The 23,331-nt window shown below is 45.0% G+C and overlaps 1 long non-coding RNA gene across 1 annotated transcript in view; it reads left to right on the top strand.

The window, feature by feature from the left end:
• Positions 1 to 2,242: 2,242 nt before the first annotated feature.
• LOC146805669 (uncharacterized) overlaps positions 2,243 to 23,331 on the top strand; it is a 198,682-nt gene continuing 177,593 nt past the window's right edge. The window contains exon 1 of the long non-coding RNA XR_014967871.1: positions 2,243 to 2,458. This is a non-coding gene — a long non-coding RNA (uncharacterized LOC146805669). The remainder of the gene's footprint in view (positions 2,459 to 23,331) is intronic.

Raw genomic sequence — 23,331 nt, 5'->3', positions numbered from 1 at the left:
GCACTTCAAAGGGTCCGCTCCCCCGCCCCCAAGCGCGCGCGCGCCACGCTCCGCACGGCTTGTTTCAAGGAGAAACGCGGCTTTGATGTGCTGCAGGGAGCAGAGCTTCAGCCGGGGCTGATATGGATTAGTCTCACCAGGTAGGAAGCTTTCAGCTCAAGTTTGCAGCAGCTGTCCCGCCCTCCTCATTACCGGGCCCTTATTGAGTGCAGGTGTCCGCTGCGCTGATTTACAGCACCTGCGGCGACACAATTCCACCAGAAAGGATGGAAGCTTCCAGAGCACGGCTCGCCAGCAGCTGAGCACACGTCTGATGGATTTGCGGATGCTGAAACCACCTCTGTCCGACAGTATGACATTAAATAAGTAAAAGAAAAACACGAGAGTTACCTTCGCTGGCACAAAAGCAGCCAACCAAATCATGTATAGGAATAGTGGGGTTTTAATGTTGATTTGAAAGGCGTGTTGAGTAAGCAGCGTTACGTAGACACAACAGCGGATTTAGCGGCGTTACGTTACCGAGCATCACATACACAATATAATCCCATTTGTAAAGCGCACAGCTAAATTCCGACGAGACGTCCTTGCACTACGTCAAGAATCTACTCTTTTTCAGAAAGATGAGGTTACAAGGAAGCTACACATTTAACAAGGTGTCATCTGACCTGTACTTTAAAAGCCACTTACAGTTCTTGCACATAGTCAGCGTATTAAAATACTTTTTTTCTTTCAAGTGCGGCAGTCTTAATCATGCATAAAAAATTAACGACCTATTTAGTAGAATGCACATGCATGTCAATGTTCTAGGGGAGGAAGGTGGGAGATTCAGGGCAAAAAAAGTCGGGGGAATGTTTTCCCCTTTGACTTGTTCTACATTCCCTCTCTTATAAAATGTGCTATAAATCCTGTGTTCGACGCCTCGCCGAGCCGTGTTTAATTTTAAAATTCGCGCGTGTTTTAAATCGGGCCCCTCGCGGGCGTGACGTGGCTCGACCTATCCAAAGTTATTATTTTAGCTGTATGTTGCTTGTAGTTGTAGCCAAATAACGCGCAGTTATACAGAAGGAGGTTTAGTACTATTTAATTATTGTTACATTAAAACGAATTTAAATGGCGTTGCTTGTGTACACGTGTTGCAAAACGTATCTTATAAAAACAAACGCCCTTTAAAATTATTAATTGTGTGTTGTATATAAATATAAATCATGCACGAGTATTTTTAAAGCATGAGTAGAAAGGGGGGAGATAGAGTTCGAAAGACGAAAATGCGGTAGCGAGATAATTTGTGTTAAATTTATATGCGACACAATTTAACTTGCATTGCATCAATGTTTACTCTGCTTCAAACGGAGGCACGTATTTCGTTTAACTACTCCCGCTCTTTGCCTTTTAACCGAAGCTTTCTCCATTTATAAAACAAAAAAGAACACAAATCTAATTAGTCGAACTTGACAAGATATCCATAGGTTCCCCTGGAGTGTAAACAGAAAAAAACCAGAACAATCGCACACGAACTTAAATATACGTCCACGCAACTCGCTTTCGGTTTCTCCACATCAGTCATATCCAACTTGGAGACCCCAGTTGTAGGAGTTGTATTGTAGCGATTGGAGGAGGGGGCGGCACTCGGCGTTGTATAGGCGAGCATATAGTTAATGTGAAATATACAACTTAAAAACATATTTAAGTGCTTTCGCAATAATACTTAGTTTTCCGCTCCCACCCTACTTGAATAGGCTACCAAAAACATGAAAAATAAGGGATTGTCCGAAAAAGATGTAATTTTTAGTGTTTCGCTTTACTCTGTGTGTGTTTGAAGTGAAGACAATTTGTGCAGCAGAGATGACTGTGACCCCAGGATCGCGGTGCAAAGGGGTGTCCCGTCGACGGGCTTCCTCGAGGCTTCCTGTGACGGTTGGCGTGCAGAGGGTGCCTTGAAATCCGCACGGTGCCCCCTAAACACTTCCTGACGGAGCAGGGCCGGACTGGGCACGTTTTACAGGACACCATTCCCACCTAGGGGGGGCGGGGGAGGCTGGGTTCCCTCTGGCATCCTCGCTGCCCCGTGAGTGGATTTGTGGAGCAGTGACAACTAGCACGTACGGCTCGTATTTTAAAGCTGCACAACATAGCTTTTCAGTGTACGAATTCAAATGGCGCTCTCGTGCGGTGTCAATCGGAACTGCAGGCAGTGCTAAGAATGATTCCAGTGTGTACGTTTGCTACGAACCCTAGCAAATGCATCCAGGCAGGAGGAAGTGACGTATGCTCCTGCCAGGTCATATGGTTGTTTACAGGTAGGTGCCACGGAAGTGGTGGCTTTATCGCTAGTAGGCGACTCCCTGGGCATCCAGTCAAGTTTACTTCTGTTTTCCCATGAAGCAATGGGGAAGATGTTTTGGTCTTGGAAACAAGATGGCCGAGGGCACGAAGAAGCCGCAGCAGAATCTTCAGGCCGGTGAGTCAAAGACACAACTAGCATGCCGTTGACAGAGGTCAACTCACGACAAGTAGTGTATATTACACACTAAAGCCCAGAGTCCTCGATAACAGGTAGACAGACTTACATAATTATCAAGGACATCAGTTATCAGCCACTTTAGACTTTTATTTGAAAACAAATTTAACAAACAAGGTTTTAACTCAAATAACAAAGTGCCACCTAAATTTCTGAAGTTAAATGTGGTTCAGCTGTAGTTCAGTCCACGCAGTTTTGCTCTGCCTCTATTCCTGACAGCATTCATGTCCCCACCTTGGGTCTTAATTTGCAGCAGTAGAAAATCTCCATTAATGGGGCAATGTCCAGCCCCCTGAGCACACTTTACAAGTTCGAAACGCCCCTTCAGCTCATTTTGAGAATCAGAATGTGGAATTTTAAAAGGAAATGGCTTTTCTGCACAGCGAAATTACACAAAGTTTTGCTGAACATGTGCAGATCAGGCCTGTTGCCTTTACGCAGTGTTTGTGAACCTTTACGCGAATGCACCCACTGCTCACGCCTTTAGCCAGCTGTGACGTTTCTTACTGCACCTCACTGGGGGCTTTGCAATGCACATATGATCATGGAGGGGAGGGGGGTTCTGTACACAGGGCTTAGCTACTTACTACTTTCACACCCTATTTGTTTTACAGCCTTGCAAACTGTGTGCAGTGCGTGTCTCAAAGAACAACAAGCATTGGCATAGCCAATAGGTCTCGCCTTTGGGACCTTGTAAGTGTTTAGCCATGCAACAGTTGCTGTTGCACCAAAGAAATTGTGCTGCATAAATAAATACTTATAAGGTCCCAAAAGCGAGACCTATTGGCTATGCCAATGCTTGTTATGTAAAAGTACCGTAACTTCATTTGCAAATTCCACTACAGATAACCTGCCCTTCAATCTTGTTAGCCCGGCTATACGAGTGAAAATAAGGTGTTTGCGTGGTGTTTCCACAGCAACCAGCCTTCCAGCTGCGTACCCCCTCTTTCATTTCTTGATGCGCACCGTGTTGTGTTCTTTATTAGTGTAGTTTGCAGTTGGGAGATCTTTCAAAACAGGCTCAGCTAACTTTCTATCTGAAGAGGTCTGTGAATAATATGTGTCACAAATATGTTGCGGGTTCATTGCGGAGGAATGAACACTTAGTGTGATACATTAATACTAAACATGACCAGTCCCTCAATTGGGCATTCTTTTTTGGGGATCAGAATGCGCCTTGCAATACTGTAGCATGACATAACCGTGCCTAATTGTGTAAAAGCCTATTGCTATGCCATTTATTCGTTTCTTCTTTACAAGCGCATAAAGGCATGCACATGAAGTAGTTGACGCCATTGTTTGTTTATTTGTGGAGATTCTTTGATGAGATGTTTTCCATCTTACTTAAGTATGGCTAAATTGTACACCATCCACCCCCGCCCGCGAACAGTACAATCAGCGATTTAAATGGGCAGGTACTTGCAGTACCTGCACTTCTTTACCTTGAAAGGTAGGGTACCTGCACTTCTCAACACTGCTGAAAACACATTTAATGAGAGAATACCGGCACATCTCGAAAGCAACAAGATACTCTATATTGCGAGTACCTGCACTTATATAATTGAAAGTAAAACACCAAGTACAATTCAATCAGGTTTTCAGGCTGTGTAAAACGAATATGTATGAAGAACATTCACATGTAATCGATTTCAGCCACGCTTATGTCCATACTTCTGGGTGCGAAATCCAGACTGTGTTTTACTATTTGTTTCATCAACAAGACCAGTTCAACTCTTATGTAACATAATTCAACATGGGCATTACTTGATTGTCAGTTGTTGGAATAAGATACAATTTAAAGTCTGCTCTCTAGTTCACCAGGCCATACACAGCAGCAGCCGCCCACCTTACATGGGAGTCTGCAGATATTTGGAAAAAGCACGCTGAGCCAAGAGCTAGGGCATATAAAGAGAAAGTGAAACCAATGGTAATAGGGAAAGAGGAGGACAAGTTTGCTTGAAACATGGATGCTGGAGATTGCAGTATTTGTGACACAAGAAATACTAAAGGATAAACCACGTCATAATTGCAGTTAAGGTTTAAACTATGTCCATGAAAGAATTATTTTACATTGTATTAAACAATACTACAATACACACATTTGGTAGACGTGAGTGCAATCAAGTATGTCAAAAATGTGTCTTGGAATCGGTATAATGAAATCGCAGCTCATTACAAGGCACATTTAATAAATTCTACGCACAATAACGTCCACTTTGTGATCAGGACATAGGTCTAAGAAGGAAAATCTCCAGCTTTACAGTGTATGTTGTAGTATAGTTAGTTACCAAGAAAGTGGTTTCCCCAGCAATGGTAACCATGTTAAAAGTGTTCCCCAAACTATTCTCGTGGCTTATTCACCAGTTCTGTATTTTGGAAAGGTGGGCAGCTGGGTTGATCAAGAATATCTGATTGACTGAGCCTGCGTTTTTCACGATGGTTGCCCACCGCTTATGGTGCTCAGAGGCATGGCTAAGGTGTTCATGCAGTTCAATATGTGGTCCATGTATAGGGTATTTGGATGACTTCTTGTAACTTGCGAGACAGCACTCTCACCTTGGATTTTCTTTAACATCCTATAGCATTCTGGGATCTGTAATCTTGGTTTACTTTAATTATACCCATTGTACTAAAACTAGATTACACAGTTTACTAAAACAAAAGCACATGACTGAATTAGCGTTTCCCTAATGATAAAAATCCTTCAAGTAAACACACAACACCATCCCTTTAGATGTTTTTTTTTAGCAACACCAGTATAGTACCTTGGTTTCCATGTGTGACGTGGGGGTGATTTATTCCTGCGATTAAAGCAAACCATCACTTGATCTGGCCATCAACCTTTGCTCCATACAAAACAAGAGCGCACCACGTCAGGAGCATCATTGTTTTTTTAACCAGCATTCCACTGGGTCAGAGAGGGCATCAATATTCTTTATAAAAATGTTATTGGAAAAACAATAAATAACTTTCCGCCTCCATTCTTGTGTATCCGCCCCTTCTTTACTTTGCCTGTCCATCCACTCTTGTCTATATGTCTTTCTTTGCCAGCTCATCTTTCCCCAAGTTCCTTTTTTTCAGCAGATGTACTCTATTTCCCTCTTTTTAGATCCTCTTCCTCTTTCTCCCATATGTCTCTATCTTTCTCTTTTGCTTCCACCCTTCATAGAACTCGCTCTGTCTTCATTACCGCGAATACTTTCATTTCTTCGTGCCTGTCTCTCTCTTTCAGGCTCTGTCTTCGCTCTCTCTTGTTCTTTCAGGGGGCCTCCTTATAAAGCCAGCTCTGTTCTGCAGAGAGTCTTGCCCTGATTACCTTGACTAATTCTCAAACAAGTTGTTTTAAATACCGTTTCACTTTTTAATATGGGTGATATGTGAGAGTCTATTATGGACATTTTGCAGAGACATGCTGTATTTATTGTTTATGTAACTTCCATGAAAAAGTTTCTTTTAGACCAAAACAGCACCTCTCAAATGAGAAATGGGAGGGCATCATTGAGATTATCTGCAGCAATATTAGTGCGCTGCTGCTGTGTTAAATATTGAAAATACAAGTCATTATCCCTGAATATTAGATGTGAACACATTTAAAATGTGGGCGAGTGTTCCTTGATCACATAATGCCTGAAGTATGCACTACTGGGCACTCATTGTCCACAAAATATGTGTTTGCCAAAGGTTTGAAGCACTGGGCTAATATCAGCTGGCCATATAATATGAATATGCCAGAGGCTTGCAGAAGTGGGCAAATATCAGCTACCCATATGATGTACATATGCAGAGGCTTTCACAACTTGCTATATATAATAGGCCAACCAAACAGAAGCCTGCACAGGTGGACATTTCTGACTTGGGTATGTGAGGTTTGCAGACCTCCATTATATGCACTGTAACGCTTAAGTTGTCTGCATACCTGAAAAGTGTAATTTTCAGATACTTTACTACAGTATTACATACTGTGCATATACAAAGGCTCTAAATTGCATACTATAGACATACCTGTGACATTGCATTTTACATGAGCCTATAATATACACACATTTTTCGATATATGCATATAATCAGAGGTTTTACTTGTCCATATTGGGCATATTACAGCACTGAATGATGTGTATAAATCAGTAACAGGCAATGTATATGTCAGAGAGGTGCATACGGTGTATGTAGCGGAGTCCAATATGTTCTTCATGTGATAGATGCCTTCATAGTGGGCTTGTTCCTCTGAGCTCTATAATATCATATATTCTTTGGTAACAAGATGTACATATATATCAGTGGAATGTGAATTCCCTAAATTCTCAGCGCAAAATAATTAGAAATGTGTAAAGTGTGGTACTCTCTTCTACTATATGCCTGGTTGGGGGCAGTATAGGGTGTTATTTGAAAATCAATCCTGGGGAGACACAAAAAACAACAGAGGTTGATAGTAATTCCAGCATTGCTTTAGAGTCAGGCCTTTCATGGTCAGAAAAAGTTCATTATCTTTGGTTCCAAAAGTTATGCCATCCAGTCTCTTTCGTGGGTTTGCCTTGATTTTATTAACAACGTGTTTTGCTGAAATTCAAATTGGGTATTACATCTGGCTTTCAGTGCCAGTTGAGGATGCGGGTGGGGCCAATAGAGTAAGGGGGTGGAGCCAGTGGAGGACATGGGTGGAGCCGGTGGAAGTGGGTGTGGCCTCCTACAAAAATTTGAGCACCTGCACTTAATATTTTACAAATTAAGCAGTGGGGATGCATGAACATGTGTGCACATGATATATGTGTACAGGTGACTGAGTATGTCCTGTTCTTGGGGCACAGGACATACCTTTACCCATATGTGGCCCCATTACATGTATAGTACAAATGGGAGAAATTTAAAGTGCAGAAAAATGTTCTGCTAAAATGTTCAGAATGTAGAACATTTCTCCTTATTTTTCACATGTATATAGATAGATATATATATATCACTGTATCAAGAAAATTAAACTGAAGGGTTAACTTTGTTTATATGTATTCAATAAAACTCATCATTTAAATGCTCTCCCGTTTCCAAGTGGCACATTTACCAAACACCAAGCCTCTTGCCCCCAGTGTCCTGTAGACATGGGGCTATATTTATAACAGAAAAATACGTTAGTGTAAATGGGGAGAATTTTAAGTGAATAAACATACTTCATAAAACATTAAGAAGCATTTGGCTTAATTGAAAGTGGAGAAAAACATGAATACTTAATGTTTCATAGAAAATGTTTTCGTCACTGTGTAAGAAAGTGGCTCGGTATATACTGTTCCCAAATAGGTACAGTGTGCACAGAGTCCACAGTCCCCAGAGGTTTGGCAGAGGCTAAAGTTACATATAACCTTACTCTCTAAAGTGGTAGCTTGGTCGAGCAGTAAGGCAGTATCAGAGGACAGTGTAAAGCATTTGTTGTACACACTCAGTCAGCAAATGGTCTCACACACTCAAGAACTGAACTCTAGGCCAATGGTTTGTATATAAAAATATATGGTTGTTTTATTTTAGAACCAACAATAGGTATCAAAATATACTTTATCAGAATGAGATACTTTAGATAAATACTTTCAATAGGCAATAGACTTTTGAATGCAATAGTTACAGTTGTTGCAATTGGCAACACAATTCAAACACAATCATAACATTGAGCTCAATGGGACTTTTTAAGTAAATGCAATTTTAGGTACTTTACAAATGATTTTCTTACTCAGGGTTGGATCCTGGATTCAACCCCGGTGCATTTCCTGTAAACAGTTGATAGAAATTGTTTTTGTTACACAGGCGATTTTTAAGGAATATTTGTAAGTTTGAAAAATCGACACTTGGAAGAATTTCTAGCAAAAACCAGGCAATGTTATCCTATGGAGGAAAATCAAGTTATAGGTAAGTACGGTTGTAATTACTTTTCAGGGTCAGTGCTGGGCACCAAGATCCAGCACTGGGATCTCTCCTGATAGCAGGTGAGTAATTTCGTTTTCATTGATCAGCTGATTTTTAGTGAATATTTTAAAGTTTCAAAACTCGACAGAAGAATTTCCAAGTGGAACCAGTCAATGTTACCCTATGGAAGAAAAGTGAGTTATCGGCTTTTGGGTAAGTACTCGACTAGCAGAGTTAAGGTTCTGGGCATAGACTCAGGGGTCTCCCAGGGTCAGGTAGGTACAGTTGTTACACCCTCAGCGGCACAGAGGCAACCGGGTGCAGAGAGAGTTAGGCCCAATGTTATCCTATGGGAGGCAGGGGGCCTTTGGTTGGTGGCTGCTGGCAAGCAGGCCACGCGGCTGTGGGAGCTGGGCTCCTGGTCACTTACTCAGGGCAAGTGGGGAAGTAGATTAGGATAGATGTTGCACTCCCAGGGGCACTCGGGCGGCTGGGTGCAGGGTGCTTTTGAGCCGTCGGGCGCTCAATGGTTTCCTATGGAGAAGCTACAAGACGAACAAAGGCTGCAATCTCGGGGACGAAGATTCTTCAGGTGCGATCACCACTTCGAGAGGTAAGTTGGGAAGCTGTAGGTTAGGTAGGCACCCAAGAGCTGGGCACAGGGGGACGCAGGGCGCCGAGTGCAGGGGTGTCTTTTCGTGTCGGGAAATCTTACCCCCAGCTGGTCGCGGTTGGGGGGGGTCTCTGGTGTTGAGGCTGCAGGCGTCGTCAGGAGCGTCGAGGTGGGTCCTTGGGTGCTGGATTCGGGGTCACATTCGCCGGGGGGGACGTCCTCGTGGTCTTTGTCCACTCCGGCACAGGCCAGGCTTGGCGGGTGCAGAGTGTGCAGGAGTCATGGTTCCTGGCTGGTGCCAGGGGCTTGTTACTTGCTTTGAGCAGAACCACTGCTCGTGGGAGTCCCAGTTGTTTAGAGTCACAAGGCAGTCAGGTCCTCTGGGGTTTTTGAGGTTGCTGACCACTGGAGACGCCGGGGTTTAGCAGGAGCAGGTTCAAGGGTCGACAGGCCTGTAGGGCTGGGGCCAAATCAGTTGGTGTCTTCCTCTTGTTTGCAGCTGCACTGCAGGTCTTTTCTTCTTGTTCTTCTTGCTTGTTTCGGAATCTGGATCTGAGGAAGGAAGGTTCAGGGTGCCCCTACATACTAAATTTAGGAGCGTTACAGGTAGGTAAAGGCAGGGACCAATGGGTCCCTTCCCTGGGGTGGGTACACCCCCTATCCTGCCACTCTCCTGTGGGAGGGGGGCAGTAGCCTAGTCCTGATTGGGCAGGACTCCTCATCTTCAAGATGGCTAGAGCCCGGAGATGTGCTTCACCTCGCCTCCCCTACCTGAGGGGTGGGGTTGGCAGAGGCTGGCACACCCCCTTTCCTCCCTTGGGGTTTCCCGCCAGTCTTTCCACCAGAGTGGGGGGCAGAACCGGTAGGGGCCAGTTGCTGAGTACAGCAAGTGGCCTGGAGAAGCTCACAAAGGTGGCATGCTTTTGAAGCTTCCCCTGCCCATCCTGGGGGAGGAGACCTAGCACCTCGCCCAGGATGTGCATTGTTGCAGGCCCAGGAGAGCGGATGGCTCTCTACCCAAGGGTCCAGCAGCATGTCTGCTGTGTGGCAGCCTAGGCAGCCCCTCAGACAGGACGTGGATTGTAGGTTAGGTTCAGGGGGCAACTCTAAGTTGCCCTCTGTCGTGCATCTTACATTAAATCCCACACTGGCATCAGTGCGGGTTTAATGTGCTGAGAAGTTTGATACCAAACTTCTTAGTCTTCAGTGTGGCCATCATGGTGCTGTGGAGTTCGTGTTGACGATCTACCAGCACCATATAGTCTTAATGGCAGCACTGCCATTACAGTGCCCAGGAATGGACCTGGGTACTGTAAGGGCACAGGGCTCATGCACCTGTACCCACACCAGTGGCATAGGGCACCCAGCTAGAGGGGTGACTGAGGTATGCCAGGGCAGTGTGTGTTGTGGGCATGGCGCACAGGGATGTCGACTCTCTGTTTTGTTCTGCACCAAGACCCTCAGCCTGCAAAGGCAGTGTGTGTGTGTCAGGGTACAGGTGCCTCTAAGGGTGGCACAATAAGTGCTGCAGCCCTTAGGGGCCTTCTCTGGTCACAAGGCCCTGGGTACCTAGGGTACCATTTACCAGGGGCTGAAATGTGGCCAGAGATGCCAATTGGGTTTAGGCTTCATGCAGTTTTAGGGAAGGAACATAGGCCCTGGGTACCTGATTGGCACGAGCCCAGGGCACACTTAGTCAAAGTACATCAGCAATTCAGCAAAATGTGGGGACATACCATGCAAGAAAGATGGCACTTTCTCACACACTGTACATTTCTCCCATTTGAAATAAAATGACTATTATTCAGTTATAAATCTGGCACAGTGGCTACTGGCCACTGGGAGCAAAAGGTCTGCTGCTTGTAAATCCAACACTTTGAAATGGAAGAAAATTTAAATGAAAAGTTAATCATTAAGGCAACTTTTCATTTTCATTTTCTCCTATTCAAAAGCATTCAGAAATATCATTTTGTTCTCAGGCTCCAATATGGAGTCGACAAGGACTTTTATTTAAGAGTTAAATACTTCAGTTCTTCACCTCTGTGTCCCTTTAATATGACTGAATACTGCTCATTATCAGGCTCTGCTATCTGCCACCTGATGATAATAAGGTAAAGTGAACACAGTCTTCTCTTAAGGTTAAAAGAAAAATGTGACCCTGTGCTTATTTTAAAATTAACTTAAGGCTGCTAAGCTACTTTGAAGGTCTCTAGGAGCTACTGGTAGCTTGCGATCAGCTGGTTTGAGACACCTGATTTACAGAGTGACCTACACATTGACCAAGCAAAGAGGTTCATAAACAGCTACAGGAACTAAATGATGAGATCCGGGGATCCTCAAGCATAGATTCACATGTTTTCATTCTTTCTGGACGTCAGGGCAGGAATCCTTGTGAGTCAAAGTTCATGTAGCACTGTACAAGTAACCTTAATTAACACTGAAAACAGCCAAAGACTATATGTCCTCTGTCCACCTCATTCCATAACATGAACTTTGACCAGTGAGGTGGTGGGACGCCACCTTCAGATGCTCCCACTGACACATTTTCTGCAATAGATCTGGAGATAGGGTATCCTCTGGGGTTCTGATCTCATATTAAAGTTTTTCACTGCTTTTAAATATTTGTGGCCTTTCCTTGAGTACTACCAGCATCGCTCTCTGATAAAGAAGGTGTTCTTGCCCCCCTTATTTGTTTGTATAGGCTGTACCAGGCAGGTTTTTTTTCCATTTATAACTGACACTTCAACTAAGAGTAGAACTGTTTGGATCTCACAGTTCATTAAGAAAAAGAAGATTCTTGTAGATGATCCACACAACAAGTGCTTCTACTGCTTATACCTGAACCATGACATACAAAAATTGTGAGATTTTCCTCACCTTTTCCTCGAAGACGTTAACAGGCTGGGGTAAAAGACTGGCTCTGCTGGAAGAGATCAGTTGCTTCACTGCCACAGAAGAAACTTTATTTTTGCCTTTTATCCTTCATCTGACTTATTCCCAACTAAATAAGGTTAAAAGTTGTCTCCAATGGCCAGGGCGGGCAAAAGAAAATAGAGAAGGGGCCTTTAAGGCCAGTACCATGACATGACAATTGGAAAAGCATGAAGCTTGGTATGAGTGCATCAGGGAGGCATGTCACTGGGAAGTGGCTAACAAAGGTGTCTGTGTGATAAAGTAAAGAACAAATAAATGGCCAGATATTTCTTTCCTTATAACTAAAAGGATATTATTTACAGGTAAGTAAATAAAATTGTACTTCACAGTACACAGATCAATGTCAAAATCCCAGTACCTTCTGGGCCAGTGTTACTACCTCAAACACTTATGCAGTTCCTTAGGGCTGATCTCTGTACTTTAACTTTGAGCCCTATAGCCCGTTATTCTATGGAAAAAAACTACCAGTGTTGCCTAGAAACCCCGCAGAGAGCTTCGGCTAAGTCAAAGCCTTCTCTTCAAAATATCTCTATAGTTCCTCTAAGTGGAAATGTAACATTCCTTGAGGCTTCAGTTGCAATGATTTAGTTTTGTGTTAAAGAAGAACGTGCTCACAAACGCACTGAATACGAAACTTAAAGATGCCTATAAACCGGCACCTAAGGAATTAAGAACCCTCCCTTTTCAGTAAGCAAAGAAAGCCTTTTTAGGGAATCAAGGATATCTTGGGGGGTATTCTGGTGATTTTTACTAGAGTACTGGAGGTCCAGTAGCCTACTGGCTGCAGAGTTGGGACAATAGCTAGTTAAGGTTCCAGTACACTATGAATGTCCTTTAGGAATGGGGGCAGACCTCTATCTCAGACCTCGGCCAGGCCAACCAGTTGGGATCCCAAGCTGAGGAACAAAGTCAAGGGTTCACAGGACTTACGTGAGTGGGGGTTAGAGTGGTAAGTATATGTACCTCACTAGCATAGGAGAGGCCATCACTGGAGCAGTTTCATCATTCTCAATGACTTGGGTAGAACAGAAGTGGACAAGTGGATTCTACTGTGAATGGGTCCCAGGGGAGCTTACAGTATAGAGCTTTCAAGAACTGGCTGGGTTATCTCCACCAACTCATCAGACGTCAGCTAGTATCAGAGAAGAGGGCAGAGGATGTGCCTACAAAACTAGCAGTCCTGCAGGTCAGCACCAGCCTCACTTTACAGTACGCATATGTGGAGGGCCTTGAATTCCAGCGCCCACCAGGTCGCCCTCACACACTGAAACAGACTGTTGTTACACTGTACATATATACAGTACATGCTAGTTCCAAACATGATAAAGGTAAAGTATCCTAGGTACATGGGGTGGCACAGGCTTTACCCTAAGTGGAACATTACCCCACAGGGGTACGTGTATATGGGTTATGCTGCCACCACTGTTACTCTGAAAGTGGCCCGAGTAGAATAGCGGTCTCCATAAAGAGGAGTATACCTTGGTGTTCTTCCCCCCACCCTCAACATCAGAGTCAAGCTCCTTCTCGCTTTAAAAGGGGAACCCTTAGTTGTTTAGCATGATTTTAGAGCTCACTGAGGGAAAAGTGCATAGTGCTGTCTAGAATTTGTACAAAGACCAGGCTGACAAATGCAAAAAAGAACAATTGGTGGACAGAACATTGAACAATGTCATACATTCACCACAGTACAGAGATCTACCGCTAAATCCATAGTTTCTTTGCTCCTCATGAAATTACAGTCTAAACCAAGCCATATGCTAATCAGTCTTGACCCTGCTTCTCATGTGAACAGTCCAGCCCGAACTGCCAGTCCAGGTTCTCCCTAGACCAGAAACCGGTTTCAGGGTTTCACCCCTCATCAGCCAGGCTAGCTTGACTCCAGTGGCTTGGAGAGCATGGGCCCACATCTGGGCGTACCCGTCCAACTCAGGGTGACAAATGCAAAAAGATTAATTGATAGTCACAATGTTGAACAATGTCAAACATTCACCCCAGTACAGAGATCTGGGCCTAAATCCAACATTTATTTTTGCTCCCCATGCCATTCCAGTTTAAACCCAGCCATATACAAATCAGTCTTTTTTTACATGTATTTTTAATTTATTTTTTATTTTATACAACTGAACAATCGGCACTAAGGAAGTCATACATGGTACATTAACAGAGGTAGAGCTCAAACCGTTACAGATATGGTCATTATCATTGGAACCACTTCCCCCTCCCTTCCAGTGATCCATTGAAAACCAATGCATGCCAGTGGCAACTGTCGTCTTGGTGAAGGAACTGCGTCTTGGACCAGGGAACAGTCTCTGGTAAATTAAAGGAGTAATCTTTTGAAACTTTGTGGACTCAAGTCTCTATGTCTGAGTCTCCTGCATCATGTGTCTGGTGGGCTGTTGCGTGTCACTTCCCATATCCAACCCAAAGTGTTTCCTGGGTCCCAGATCTTGTGAAATTTCCTTGGGCACCCTCTGCTACCATATGTGACTTGCACGGCCGTCATGTACATATCCATCCCCTTCGTCCATTCCTGGATGGACTGTCTATCAGCCACTCCCCAGTTCCTAGCTATGTCCCTTTTGGCCACCACCAACCCCAAAGAGGCAAAAATCAACTGCATTCTAGTTAAGTCCACTTCGCTTGGAATCCCCAATAATACAAATTTGGGTTCCATCTGCAATGTTACCCCTAGGACCGTTCCTAATAAGCCAATCACCTGCGTCCAGTATGGCCGGAGTGTGGGACACGCCAAGATCGTATGGTAAAAATCACTTTTAGCGGCATTGCACAGCAGGCACAACGGCAACTCTGCTCTCCCTATCTTATGCAGCCTTTCTCTATCATAGTATGTTCGGTGCAGTATTTTAAATTGAATGAGTCGAAGTTGAGCCGTTATGGCCACGTCCCTGGGGTGCATTAATGCCGCCTCCCAGTCGATATCTTTCATGGCCCCACATCCCTCTTCCACCTTGCTCGGAGACCTAGCAACCCATCTGGAAGATTGTTATTAATGGTTTTATATGTAAGGGAGACCGCTTTACCGATACGTTCCTCCTGTAGGAGCCTGCCCTCCAGGGGAGCGTATTCCAGGAGTTGATCGCAGGGGATGTTCTCCGCCCGCCACACGTGTCGCTTTTGTGCGTACTTAAGGAATCACCCATGTTATATTCTTGCTTAAATTTAGTCCATGTTTTAAGTTCCCCTTTTTTAACTATGTCCCCTATCAGGGAGATCCCAAGAAGGTCCCATGTCTCGTACCCTGTGAATTTGTACACTTCCCTAAGCCAAGTCCCTTCCCAAAGCGGTGTAGAACAGGTAATCCGTTTTGTCCAACCCAAGGTCTTGCTAGCCCTCTTCCATGCCAACAGGGTCACTTGAGTCACGGATAGCAGGCGTGAGTGTAGGTGTGTGTGAGGTTGCATTGTCTCTCTCTCAAGACGGTATGTGGGGTGGTCTCTGCATTTGTGTGTCCATTCATTTATGGAGATCACGTGGGATGCCCCGTAGTAAGCTTCTATTTCAGGGAGTGCAATCCCTCCATTGTAAGGGTTGCGCCGCAGTGTCTGTAGTGCAATTCTGGGGTGCCCGTCCTGCCATATTAATGATCTAATTTTGCATCTATCTCAGTGAATATAGCCCTAGGCAGAATATGGTATGTGTTTTGGAGGGCATACAAAAATTGTGGCAGAGAGATCATTTTAAAGAGAGCCGCTCGACCAAGCAGGGTGAGAGGAAGGTCCTTCCATCTCTCTATGTCGGCCTTAAAGTTGTCCAGGATGACGCCCAGATTCTCTCATCTACACACCTCCACGTGGGGCGTGACAAAGATACTCAGATACTTAAAGCCCCTTGACACAACTCGCAGTTCTCCGGGTAGAGGACAATCTAATAGTGTGTTAGTCGGGCAGTATATTGTAGATTTATTCCAGTTAATTCTGTACCCTGAGTGTTGTCCGTATTTGGTAATCAAGTCAAAAAGGGCTGGGATGGTCGTTTCAGAGTACGTGATGTACAACAGGATCTCATCCACGTAAAGAGAGATTGTTTCCTCCTCTGTGTCCGCGGGGGTGATGTGGAATCCCCGAATCGAGGGATATATCCTTATGGCGCAGGCCAATGACTCCAGAGTAAGCGCAAAGAGGAGAGGGGACAGGGGGTGGCCCTGTCTCTTCCCTCTCTCGATATGGAAGGGAGTCGAGCACCGACCATTGACATGCACCTCGGCCATGGGTCGTTTGTATAAAAGTGCCACCCAGCTTCGGAATTTCGGCCCTAGTCCAAATTTGGCCAGAGTGGCGTCGAGGAACTGCCAGTTGACAGCGTAGAACGCCTTTTCTGCGTCCAGTGATAAAAACACCTGCAGACTCAAACGGTTGTGCACCTCCATAAGCCAGTTGTGTGTGCGTCGAAGGTTCAGCCAGGTAGATCTACCCAGCATGAATCCAGATTGATCATCGTGAATCAGACTCCCGATCACGCCCATGAGGTGAGTCGCCAGTATGGTGGCCAAGATCTTGACCCCCGAGTTCAGTAAAGAGACGGGTCTATAGGACCCACATTGGTCACGGGGTTTGCACTCCTTATATATGACCACAATAGTAGCCATCCACAGATCCGGGGGGAGAATCTTCTTCGTTTGGGCATCTAGAAAGAGCCTGAGAAGGTGGGGACAGAGAATGACCGCGTACCGTCTATAAAATTCTGCAGGTAACCCATTGGTACCAGGGGTCTTCCAGGGGTGCAACTTTGGCACCGCCTTTTGAACCTCCGCTAGTTTGAGGTCCTCGTCTATGGCTCGAGTTCCCACCTCTTCTAACATTGGGGTGGGGATTGTCCCCAAGTACTCCTGTATCTCGGGCTGTGATTTTTGTGGACGCGCCCGATAGAGGTTCCTGCAGTATTCAACAAAGGCCGTGGCCACACCCTCGTCTGTGCATTATTTGGTCACTTGAAGGTATATCACTTCTGCCACCCACCTATTTTGAACCTCTCGCCTGCTAAGCCAGGCCAGGAGCTTCCCAGCCTTATCGCTCACTTCATGAAGGCGATGTAGGGTCACCAGGTGCAGTTTCCTAGCAGCGTCGGAGGCCAGCTGCTTGTATTCCCGTCGTAGGGATGCGGGTTTCAGGGACTGTTCAGGAGCGTTGTGTTGGACAACCTTATACAAATCAGTCTTGACCCTGCTTCCCACGGGAACAGTCCAGCCCGAACTGCCAGGCCAGGTCCTCCCTTGACCAGAAACAAGCATACTAGGAACGGTTTAGGGGTTTCACCCCTCATTAGCCAGGGTAGCTTGACTCCAGTGGCATGGAAAGCACGGGACCCACACCTGGGCATACCCGTTCCACTCAGGGTGACAAATGCAAAAAGAACAATTGATGGACAGAATTTTGAACAATGTAAAACATTCACCCCAGTACAGAGAGATGGCCCTAAATCCAAAGACCAGGCAGCATGACTTCATGCATTCATCCCATGGGGATTCTCAATACCTTTTCTGTGCTTCCGCCTATTATTGTACCCTAGTGTTTTTTTTCAGTTGCATGTGTAATGACTCTACGGTGACCATTTCTGATCATTTAATTTACCACTGGAATCCTCTTTCTCAATTCACTGACATCATGCCGGCTGTATCCTAGAGTCGTGAGCGTGTGATACAGGGCTGATCTCCCATTAGTGAGGGTGCACCACCACCAGGGAAAGGATGAACTTGCAATTTAAAATAATCCAAAACTAGAAATGCAACGTGGATATAAGATTATTATGAAAAATTACCGGAGTAAAACGGCAGGTGAGTTACTATCATGTATAAGGAATCCCTAAAATCCCTGCACCTACACAATTACACTGCACCAGAATGTGAATGTCTCCTAGTCAAACAACATCCTTCTTTTAACGATTCAGTTTCCATTTTGGGAATTTATCAACCGGCACCGCAAAGTACCTAATTTTTACATATTTCTATAATTTTGTCAGCAGCCTCAAACCCTTATGGTTCTTGGAGAAGCCAGATCAACTCTCGACAAAACAATTACCATCGGGATTTAGAGCTTCAAAAATGACAAAGGTGATTATCAGCCCAACTCACTTTACAAGACACACCGTTGACTGAATTTTCAACAACACTTACAACATATCCACCTGGAACTACTCTGAACATGGAACAACCTTTCAATTCCATGATATCACAATTTAAAAAGGCAGCTTCATCTAAAAACTCTATAATGTTTCCAAGAAATAGCTGGGCACATTCATAGACTGGACCTTATGAAACACTAATAACAGCCACAAAATCTACTCCCAAATCCCTCAGCTGCATGGCTTCAGTAATTCCAAGATTCAATGAATGGCTGTTTAAGGCCTTTAATAGAACCATTCTACAGGTAAAAGTAACACTTAAATCACCATTAGAAATAATAAAAATAAATATTACTCCTCTTGCCTCGCTTTTGCATCATGGCCCATAAAGGAGATCTTAAAAAATCATGTCTGAATTAAAAGATCCTACAGCTTGGTCGAATTATCCAGATCCCTCCCAACTGTGCTTCAATGCTCTTCTGCATCATTTAATAGAAAAAATACAAAGAACCATACAACCTCTTCAACACAATGGTACCAAGAAACAAGCTGCTCCCCAAGCCAGGAGAAGATACCCAAAGAAAAAGTTACTTACCTTTGTTAATGATATTTCAGGTGGATCCTCTATCTACCGTAGATTTCTCAGCTGTTGAATATCCCAGGTGTCAGGCGGAACCCATAAATGCTTCAATAGCTCTCAATGCTGGTAGGGGGCACTGGCTCCAATTCAGCACCTGAAATAGCGTCCCTGTGATGTCATTGGAGCCATAAAGCGCCCTGTCGGTGTGCTGAAAATTAGTTTCCATCCACCATTGTTTAGATGCCTTTAAGGTAGGTGGATGAAACTAACATCAGGGAAACAGGTGCAGTACTTCGTATTTTACTGAGACTTCAGTAAAAGGAAATGCGTAGTAACTAGCCATACAACTTGGAGGATGGTGGGTCAGTGAAGAATCTGCAGGTAGAAAGAGTATCCACCAGAAAGTCTTGATTTGAGCCTTAATTTAGAAAGTATAAGTTGTAATCAAATATTGACTTTGTTATGTGGGCTTCGCTCAAATGGTGCTCCTGGACCTAATGGGCTGCCTAATGCCCTGTTCTGTGCCAATGTCGACATGTGTACTGGAATTTTATATAAATTGATCAATGAAGTAGTGACATTGGAAATTGTGCCAGCATCATGGCAAGGTAGCATATTGCAACCTATTTATAAAAGTGGTCCGGTAGACAATCCCGCTAATTATTTAATTTCATTGACTGATGTTGATGCAAAGGTCTTTGCCTCTATTTTGTTGAAAGAATTGGAAAAGTGGGAAACGCAGGAAAGCATCATTCCATATAACCAAATGGTTTACGGAAGGGCTAGTACGCCACTACCAACCTGCTGGCACTCACTTTACTTGCTGAGTGGGCTGTCTTAAAAAAACTAAATGTATATATTGCTTTTATTGATCTAAAGGCAGCTTTTGGCTCAGTGCCTCGAAATGTGTTATGGCAAAAATTGCTTGGCTGGGGATCCCAGGGAAACTATTGAAGGCTATGATCCGTTTGTATCTGGATACCTGGGTTCAAGTCAGGTTGGGTGATGGTAGTTCCTTATCAAGGAAAATCAGAACATATAATTGCCTAAAGCAAGGTTGTGTTCTTGCCCCTTGCCTTTTTAATTCATTTTTATCAGATCTTCATCAGTATCTAGACTCTATTAAAGCCCATGCCCCAAGGTTGGGAGTGGTGCAAATCAGCTACCTTCAATATGCTGATGATACTATCCTACTGAGCCACACTCCAATTGGCCTACAAAGACTTATAAACGCCTTTGAAAATTACATACAAATAAATGGCCTTGAACTGAATGTTAAAAAAACTAAAATTATGAAAATTAGATCTGTAAAACAAAAGGTCAATATATGGAGGGCCAGAGCAGGCCCAATTGAAGTTGTTAAAACGTATAGATATTTAGGGGTGGTGTTCGATAACAGAGTTTCTTTCAAATACCATTTTAAGGACCTAAGGGCAAAAAGTGTGATTTTAATTCATGCTTTTGAATGCTTAAGTGCATAGACAAGAGGCCTCTGATCTCCAGTTCCTCCAGATGGGCTCTCCACCCTAGGGTGGAGAAATCCATGTTCTCTCCACTTGTGGGGGTTGGAATGGCTTCCCTTGAGACAGAGTGCCTTCCACACTCCACCACTGTAGGTCTGCTGCAGTGTCCTTAAAGATGTTGATGCAGCTTCAAAGATCTCCATTGTGTTGGAACCACTGCTTGCGGAGGCATCACTGGATGGCCCTTATAAGCCAGACTAACACAATGTAGTAAGCTAACAGACCAAGCAGGCACAAGACCGACAGGACTGAAGTGATCGATCGATTCTAAAACATCTGAATCCTAGCCTGAATGTTGTGAACCCTCTGAGGAGGATGGAAGGCTTGACTCAATGTGGTGTCCAGTACTGCTCTTATGAACAGGTTGTGCTCAGAGGGCACCAGGTGAGATTTGAGTTTGTTGATGGAAAAGCTCAAATTAAACAGCAACGTGGTTGTTGTGTGCAGGTGGTGAGACACCATCTCTGGAGAGCAGGCTTTGATGAGCCAGTCATCCAGGTAAGAGAATAGAGGAATTCATGCACATCTGAGATGGGCATCTACCACCACCATCCCCTTTGTGAAAACGTGAGGGGTAGAAGTCAGGCCAAACGGAAGGGACGCATATTGAAAGTGTTCGGACCCTATCATAAAGTGAAGATACTGGCTCTGTGACTGCAGGATAGGGATGTGAAAGCAGGCATCCTGCAGGTCGACAGACACCAATCAGTCTTCCATTTCCAGTGCAAGTAGAGCCTAAGCAAGGGACAGCATTTTGAACTTTTTCTAGGTCTAGGATCGGATTAAGACTGCCATCCTTTTTGGGAACCAGGAAGTACCAAGAGTAGAACCTCTGACCCCACTCCTGCTCTGGAACTAACTTCTGTACCACCTGTTGTAGGACACACAGGTGGTCTGGTGAAAGTGTATCAGGTCGGTAGGGAAAAGGTGGGGGATGATGTTGAAAAGGTAGGGCATATAACCCTCTCCACAATTTGCAAGACACAAAGGTCTCAAGTAATGGCTCTTCATGATTGTGGAAATGAGGATATCTGTCCTTCAACTGGTTGTCTGTGTTCAAGAAAGACGGAACTAGGATCGTAATCCTGCAATGGCTGGGGAAGAGGAGGATGTGGGGAGAAGGGGGAGGGTTCATGTTCTCCCTTTGCCCCAACCCCTATATTGCCTATACTGAGAGTTCACTTGTTCCTGGTGGGTCTGTTGTTGATGACCCTGAAAGAAAAAGCCTCTGGAGAATCTTCGAAACTTTCGAAATTGGCGATAGTCTTGTGTCTGAGTTTGTAGACCCAGTGGTCTGGCAGTGGATTTACTGTCCTTAAACCTCTACAAGGCAGAGCTAGCCTTTGCTCCAAAGAGGCAGGATTAATCGAAAGGGAGGTCAACTAGACTTGTCTTGACATCTAAAGAAAACACAGAATTTCTCAGCCATGCAGAAATACATGTCCCAGTGGCTTGCAGCAGAGTCCGCTGTATCCTGGCCAGACTATATTACCTGCTTGGCAGCAGCTTGACAATCCCTTTCTAACTCTGAGAAGTGACTCTGAAGCTGGTCTGGCAGATAAGGGAGAACTACTTTGACTGTGTCCCAAAGGGCATTAACATATCTGCTGAGAAGACCGGTAGCTCGAGCGATTTCATGGCCATGCTTCCTACAGAGAACATCTTCGCAAACTGCTCCATTTTTTTTTTTAATACTCAAATTTTATTGGGTTTGCACAGTCGAAAACGAGACAAGACCTTGTTGGTACAATAAATGCAAATGCGTACTACTGATCACACTTGGATATCCCCTTCCCACACCAGATTCCGAACAATTCTCGCACCATTGAGCTACCCAGCCCAAGGCATGAGATCAAAATCCAACGACCCTCACAGGCTGTTTCACAAATCAGTCCAGCAGCCTCAGCCATTTTCCCCAGACTCGCTTGTATTTCTTTGGGCATCCATGGGCCAGGTATACCGGTTGCTCATGCGAGGCGCACCAGTCTACGCCCCTGTGCCAATGAGTCATCGTGGGGGGGAGAGGAGCTCCTTCATTTGGCGGCAATGTCTCTTTTGGCCACCACCAGGAATGTCTGGTCTGCTCTAGAGCCTCCCACGCCCTCCAGGATCCCCAAGAGCACAACCTGGGGTGTACAAGGCAGTTCCATTTCCAACATTTTGCTCAATTCTTCCATCACCCTCGCCCAGTAATTTGCCACAGGGGCGCAGGACCAGGTCATATGGTAAAAATCTGCGGGTTCTGTTGCACAATGGGGGTATCTCCGGGCAGGCAGACGGGCAGGCAGACAGCCTGCGCGGTGTAATCTAACAGGGGTGAGATATGCACAGTGGAGGTAGTAAAGTTGCATTAGTCTCAGCCTAGCTGAGATGGTGATCACTCAGGGGCCATAACCGCGTCCCTGCAGTCGTCATCCTCTAACGGGCCCAACCAGCCCTCCCACTTGGTTCGTAAGTAGTTTAGTGTGGTGGGGGAATTAATAAGGAGGGATCTGTATATGCGGGAGACCCCTCCTTGACCAAATTCCCCCATGAGTATCTTCGCCTCCAGGGGGCTAAACTCGGGGAGCGTGGTGTTCTTGGGTATATGTGTCGCGAGCGCATGTCAGAGCTGCAGGTATTTATTAAATTGTGTGGTGTTAAGTGAGTATAAGTGCTGGATGTCCTGAAAAGTTCAGAGGTGTCCTCCCTTCCAGATATCTCCGATTTGGGAAATACCAATCAGATCCCATTTTTGGAATCCTTCTAATCGTGTCACCGCCCCAACCACAAGCCCTACCATAAGGGTGTTTGCAGTGTCAGCTTATGGTCCCATCGGGTTTAGCGAAGTGCAGATCACCATGCCCACAGGACAGATCTGGTGACCGGCGGGGTCCTCTGAGGGATTGGTGAACTGTATAGCATTGCTTGAATCAGTGGGAGCCCCAACCTATCGAGTTCCAGCTGGTAGGCCAGTTCTGCCCACCCTCCTGACATCCACTTGTTGATCACCAGTAAGCATGTGGCTATGTAATACAGATATAGGTTTACCATTCCCATATCACCATCATAGGGAGCCAGCTGAGAGAGGGCCAATGCCATGCGGGGCCGCGAGTTGCCTCACAGGAATGCAGTTGACACTCTGTCAAGAGCCTGGAACTAGTGTCCAAGTAGGTGCAGTGGGGTATTTTGTAAGAACCAGAGAAAACGAGGAAGGATCATC

The sequence above is a fragment of the Triturus cristatus genome, chromosome 8, assembly GCF_964204655.1.
Source record: "Triturus cristatus chromosome 8, aTriCri1.1, whole genome shotgun sequence".
In the NCBI taxonomy this organism is placed as follows: Eukaryota; Metazoa; Chordata; class Amphibia; order Caudata; family Salamandridae; genus Triturus; species Triturus cristatus.
The sequence above is the reverse complement of the archived record's forward strand: the minus strand, read 5'-3'. Positions and strand labels throughout refer to the sequence as shown.